This window comes from Lathyrus oleraceus, chromosome 3, assembly GCF_024323335.1.
Source record: "Lathyrus oleraceus cultivar Zhongwan6 chromosome 3, CAAS_Psat_ZW6_1.0, whole genome shotgun sequence".
In the NCBI taxonomy this organism is placed as follows: Eukaryota; Viridiplantae; Streptophyta; class Magnoliopsida; order Fabales; family Fabaceae; genus Lathyrus; species Lathyrus oleraceus.
In genome coordinates, this window is record NC_066581.1 from 184,415,263 (window position 1) to 184,422,233 (window position 6,971).

A 6,971-nucleotide genomic window follows, 5' to 3' on the forward strand; every position below is an offset into this window, starting at 1 on the left:
TCAGATCATTCCTTATCCAGATATGCCTACCAACGTTGAGGAACTAAAGAGATCCTGGATCCAGTTGAGAGAAGAAAGGGATACTTTCGAGGCTCAGTTCGTCGCAGAAAGGAAGAAAGTGTTAGAACTTACCAGTCAGCTTAATGAGGAACGAAGACTCAATGCGTATCTTCGCCCAAAAAGAAGCCGCCCCTGGGAGACTTGAGCTTTCATTGTATTTTTATTATTATTCCTTTTGTAATGAACATTGATCAAAGAAATTAGCAATAAACATTTCTCTCTTGTTGGTGATTTACGCAAAGTTAAATTCCAAAAGTCCTTGAAAACATTTCATACATTGCATAGCATAACATAACACTGCATAACAGGTATTCTACAAGTTCAATGTTCTCACGGTCTTCATTGCAAACAGAAAAATGGATCTCGAACAAACTGTCAAAGATCTCCAGACTCAGAATGCTCAATTTAAGGAGATGATGCTAAGCTTATCCAAGGGGCAGGAGGAACTGAAGGCTTTTTTGCTCGAAAAGAAGAAAGACAAGAAAGCTGTGAGTTTCATTAACCCGGGAAGAAGGCGTAAAGGACAGGCCACAGGAGTCAAGTTTGGAATCCCGAATGGTCTAGAAGAGGGGGCGGAGAATGACTCAGAGGAAGAAAATGCTGATTTCTCCAACCCTGAGGATGACGATGAGAACTATGAAAATGAACAGTACTCTCCGAGAGATGATAAGTACAAGTTGCTGGAGGAACGCATGCTAGCCATGGAGGGTCAGAAGGCGCCTGGTCTAGATTTCGAAAGTTTAGGTCTGGTCTCCGACGTGACCATTCCCCGCAAATTCAAAATCCCCACTTTCACTAAGTACGATGGTGCATCCTGTCCTCAGATGCATCTAAGGGCTTATGTGAGAAAGATTCAGCCGCATACCACTGATAAGAAACTGTGGATCCATTTCTTCCAAGAAAGTCTGTCTGGCACTCAATTGGAATGGTATTATCAGCTCGAGAGCTCTGACATCCGCACCTGGACTGATTTAGCAACAGCTTTCTATAAGCAGTACCAGTACAATTCTGAATTAGCGCCTACTCGGCTACAGTTGCAGAATATGACTATGGGATCTAAAGAAAGCTTTAAAGAATATGCTCAGAAGTGGAGAGATTTGGCTGGCAGAGTCAAACCCCCTATGACTGACAGAGAATTGGTGGATATGTTCATGGGCACACTGACCGGCCCATTCTACAGCCATTTACTGGGAAGTTCTTCATCAGGTTTCACTGAACTTATATTAACAGGTGAACGTGTTGAAAGCGGCATCCGAAGTGGAAAGATACAGGCGGCTACCTCTGCAAGCACCAAAAGGTCCTATCAGGGGAGGAACGAATCAAATGCTGTGTACGGTCAAAAGGGTCGTAACAAGAAAAACCGTGACCACGACATTGGAGCAGTTACGATTGCAGCACCACCATCTCAAAACTTCCAGCCCAAACAAGACAGGCCAAGAAGGCAGTTCACCAGGATCAATATGACCTTGGCACAGGCACTGCAGGGAATGCTAAAGGCAAATTTGATCACCCTCAGAGATCCTCCTACGAATCCCAACACTACTTCTTCTCGTTATAACCCTAATGCCAGGTGTGCATATCACTCCGATAGCCCCGGGCATGATACAAACGATTGCTGGTCATTGAAGAATAAGATTCAGGATATGATCGAAGTTGGAGAAATTGAGTTTGAGCCTCCGGAGACTCCTAATGTCATCACTGCTCCTATGCCTAACCATGACAAGACTGTTAATGCTATGGATGACGACTCTCACATTTCCAATGTGGCGGACTTAACATCTCCTCTCCCGATCATAAAGAGGAATTTATTGCAAGCTGGTTTATTTCCAGGTTGTGCTGAAGATTGCAATCTCTGCATGCTCCAACCAGATGATTGTTGGGATTTGAAGAGTGGTATTCAACGGCTGATGGATGATCGTACAGTTCTCTTCGAAAGGATGCCTAAGGCGGAAAACCCTATTGAAGAAATATCTGTGATTGCTAGGTCCAAAATGCCAGTGAAGATTACCGCTACCAGGGCGCCTGTGAAGATTACTGCCGAGCCCAGGGTTGCTCCCCTCATCATCACTGCACCTGGCCTGATCCCGTATTCCTCAAGCAAAGCTATTCCGTGGAATTATGGCGGTGATGTTTACGTCCATGGTGTGAAGCAAGTGGATAATGCTGCTAATACTAGTGGCATTGTTGGGACTAGTAAAATTACTCGAAGCGGAAGGATATTCTCTCCAGAAATCTCACCTCCTGTCCTTGAAACTCGAGGAAAGGAACCAGTCAATCCTTCTCAGTCAGAGACACCGGTCGAAGTTACTCCCGAAGATGTTGCCAAACAAGAAATGGAAGAAGTGCTGAAAATCATTCGCAAGAGTGATTTTGATGTTGTAGAACAGTTGGGGCATACCCCGTCTAAGATCTCGATGTTATCCTTGCTGTTATCTTCTGAATCTCCTGCCAATGCATTGATAAAATTCTTGAAGACTGCTCATGTGCCTCAGGAAACATCCGTCGATCAGTTCGAACATTATGTTGCTCACTTGGCTGTTGACAATGGCCTAGGCTTTTCCGACGCTGATCTGACACCAGCAGGAAAGAATCACAATAAAGCCCTGCATATCTCCATTGAGTGTAGGGGAATCACTTTGTCTCATGTGTTGATCGATAATGGCTCTTCCTTGAATGTGCTGCCGACAGCTGTGCTGGATAAGCTGGATTGTAAAAGCATTGAACTGAAACCTAGTGACATTGTGGTACGTGCTTACGATGGTGCGAAGAGTGTTGTCCATGGCGAAGTAGTCCTTCCTATCAAGATAGGACCTCAAGTCTTCAACACTACCTTCCATGTAATGAACATTCGTCCTGCCTATTCCTGCTTACTGGGACGCCCTTGGATTCATGGGGCAGGCGCTGTAGCCTCGTCTCTCCATCAAAAGTTGAGGTATCCCACAAAGGGCAAAATTGTCACCGTGTGTGGAGAAGAAGAGTACATTGTCAGTAGTGTGCATACCTTCAGATACGTCGAGATGGATGGTGAATTCATTGAGACTCCTTGTCAGTCATTTGAAGTAGTTCCTCCGACCAATCCTGTCCTTAAGCCAACTTCCGGTATGCCCAAGGTTATTCGGACTCCTCCTGCTATGATTTCCCTGAAGGACGCTCAAGCTGTGGTTGAAGATGGTGGCTGTACTGGCTGGGGTCAACTGATCGACGTACCGTACAAGTCTGACAAATTTGGCCTGGGGTTTAGCTCTGAGAAGGTAGCCAAGAGTCAAATTAATGTTGTAGAAGACGCTGACAGCAATTGCGACCTGGATAGCTGGATTTTCCCAACAATTGGCGACGGACTCAATAATTGGAAGGCTGAAGACACTATCCCGATTTCCTTTAGTCAGGAGTAATTGTTATTGTCTATTTTGGTGTTGCAAATTTTTGTTTTTACAATTGAACTTCTCCAAGCGTTGTGTCTATGCCCGGGGCACAATAGCTAATTTGTTAAGGGTTTTGTCATTTTCATAAGCATATTCATATTCAATAAATCAATGGACTTTTTGCATTCAAATATTGCGCTCTTTATCTTTTCTGTCATCTTCCAAACGAGCTATGTTTTCTTACACACACTCACGTAACGAATTGCAGATCCATACCCACTCTGGATCCTGTTGACAATAGTTCTACTACTGTTCATTATGACTTTGAAAATCCGATCTACCAAGCCGAGGATGGAAGTGAGGAGGATTGTGAAGTACCTGGAGAACTTGCCAGACTGTTACTGCAGGAAGAAAGGACTATACAGCCACACGAGGAGTCAGTTGAGACTGTAAATCTGGGTACTGAAGTAGACAAGAAAGAAGTCAAAATAGGAGCAGATTTGGAAAACAGTGTAAAAGAAAGATTGATTCAGATGTTACACGACTATGTAGAGGTTTTCGCCTGGTCTTATGAAGACATGCCCGGGTTGGATACTGATATAATGGTGCATCGGCTGCCTACGAAGGAAGACTGCCGTCCTGTCAAGCAAAAGGTTCGCCGCATGCGTCCCGAAATGTCTGAGAAAATCAAAGCCGAGGTTATGAAACAATTCAATGCCGGTTTCCTAGCCGTTACTTCTTATCCTCAATGGGTTGCTAATGTGGTGCCAGTGCCAAAGAAGGATGGTAAGGTGCGAATGTGCGTAGATTACAGAGATTTGAATAAAGCGAGTCCCAAAGATGACTTTCCACTCCCGCACATTGATGTTCTGGTAGATAACACCGCTCAACACAAAGTATTCTCATTCATGGATGGATTCTCAGGTTACAACCAGATTAAGATGGCGCCTGAGGACATGGAGAAAACTACGTTTGTGACACAATGGGGCACATTCTGTTATAAAGTAATGCCATTTGGTTTAAAGAATGCAGGGGCAACGTACCAGCGTGCTATGGTGGTTTTGTTCCATGATATGATTCATCATGAGATAGAAGTATATGTGGATGACATGATAGCTAGATCTCATACTGAAGAAGAACATCTCGATCATTTATACAAACTGTTCGAGAGGTTGAAGAAGTACAAGTTGAGATTGAATCCAAACAAATGCACTTTTGGAGTAAGATCCGGTAAACTCTTGGGCTTTATTGTCAGCGGTAAAGGAATTGAGGTTGACCCGGCTAAAGTGAGAGCTATTCAAGAAATGCCAGTTCCCCGTACGGAGAAAGAAGTCAGAGGTTTCTTGGGACGCTTGAACTACATTGCTCGATTTATCTCCCACTTGACCGCTACTTGCAAACCCATCTTCAAGCTACTGAGGAAAAATCAAGAGATGATATGGAATGAGGAATGTCAAGAAGCTTTTGACAAAATCAAGAAATATCTCCAAGAACCTCCAATTCTGGTACCGCCCGTTGAAGGAAAACCTCTAATCATGTATTTGACCGTGTTAGAAAATTCAATGGGGTGTGTGTTGGGGCAACATGACGAGTCTGGTCGAAAAGAGCATGCCATATACTACCTTAGCAAAAAGTTTACCGACTTTGAAACAAGATACTCACTGCTCGAGAGAACTTGCTGTGCTTTGGCCTGGGCTGCTCGCCGACTAAGACAGTATATGTTGAATCATACCACTTTGTTGATTTCTAAGATGGATCCCATCAAATACATATTCGAGAAACCTGCCCTCTCCGGAAGAATAGCAAGATGGCAGATGATCTTAACAGAGTACGATATCCAGTATACTACCCAGAAAGCAATCAAAGGAAGCGTGCTAGCTGATCATCTGGCTCATCAAGCGGTGGACGAGTACCAATCTATGAATTTTGAGTTTCCAGATGAGGATGTCATGCTTGTCACTGATTATGAAAAACCTAGACCGGATGAAGGATCCGAATGGGGATCCCGATGGACGATGGTTTTTGATGGGTCTTCTAATGCATTGGGCAATGGTGTTGGTGTGGTAATCATTTCTCCCGAGGGTTACCATACGCCTTTCACTGCTAGACTATGTTTTCATTGTACCAATAATATGGCTGAGTATGAAGCATGTATTTTGGGACTCAAGGCTGCTATAGACCGACGGGTCAGATTTTTGAGTGTGTACGGAGACTCAGCATTAGTAATCAGTCAGATCAAAGGAGAATGGGACACTAAGCATCAGAATCTCATCCCTTACCGAGAACTGGTGATGACATTAATCCCATACTTTGAAGAGATAACATTCGAACATATCCCACGAGAAGAGAACCAGTTGGCAGACGCATTAGCTACCATGTCATCTATGTTCAGAGTCAGATGGGACAATGAAGCTCCCAGGATCACCATTGGACGGTTAGATGAACCAACATACTGTTATGAACTTAACACTGAGAAGGTACCGGAGAAACCTTGGTTCCACGACGTAAGAAGATATTTAGAAGCTCAGGAATACCCTGAAGGGGCATCCATCAATGACAGAAAATTCCTGAGGAAGTTCTCCGCTAAATTCTTTCTGAGTAACGGAGTATTATACAAACGTAATCATGATTCGACTCTGCTTCGCTGTGTGGATAAAAAGGAAGCAGAAAGGATTATGGAAGACATGCATGACGGTATTTTTGGGACTCATTCTAATGGACATACAATGGCCAAGAAGATTCTGAGATCAGGGTATTATTGGTCTACCATGGAAGCGGATTGCCACCATCACTCCAGAACCTGTCACAAGTGTCAGATCTATGCGGACAAAGTACATGTGCCTCCTGCTCCATTGAACGTGTTGACAGCTCCTTGGCCCTTTGCAATGTGGGGCATCGATATGATCGGAGAGATTAAACCTACGGCTTCTAATGGACATCGCTTCATTCTCGTCGCTATTGATTACTTCACAAAGTGGGTAGAGGCAGCCTCATTCGCTTCTGTCACCAAGAATGTGGTGGCACGGTTCATCAAGAATAGTCTTATTTGTCGATATGGCATCCCTGAAAGAATTATCACTGATAATGGTACCAATTTGAACAACAAGATGATTACTGAACTCTGCACGCAGTTCAAAATTAAGCACCATAACTCCTCTCCGTACCGGGCAAAGATGAATGGCGCCGTAGAGGCTGCTAATAAGAACATCAAGAAGATCATACAAAAGATGACAGTAACGTACAAAGACTGGCATGAGATGTTACCGTTTGCTCTTCACGGTTATCGCACTTCAGTACGCACTTCGACAGGGGCAACTCCTTTCTCTTTAGTCTACGGAATGGAAGCCGTTTTACCAGTGGAAGTTCAGATTCCCTCCCTAAGGATCATGAAAGAGGCGGGTTTAGGCGAGGATGAATGGATTCAGACTCGGCTCGATCAGATAAATTTGATTGATGAGAAGAGACTTGCGGCTGTTTGTCACGGGCAGATATATCAGAAACGCATGACCCAGGCGTTTAACAAAAGAGTCAAGAGACAGGTGTATCAAA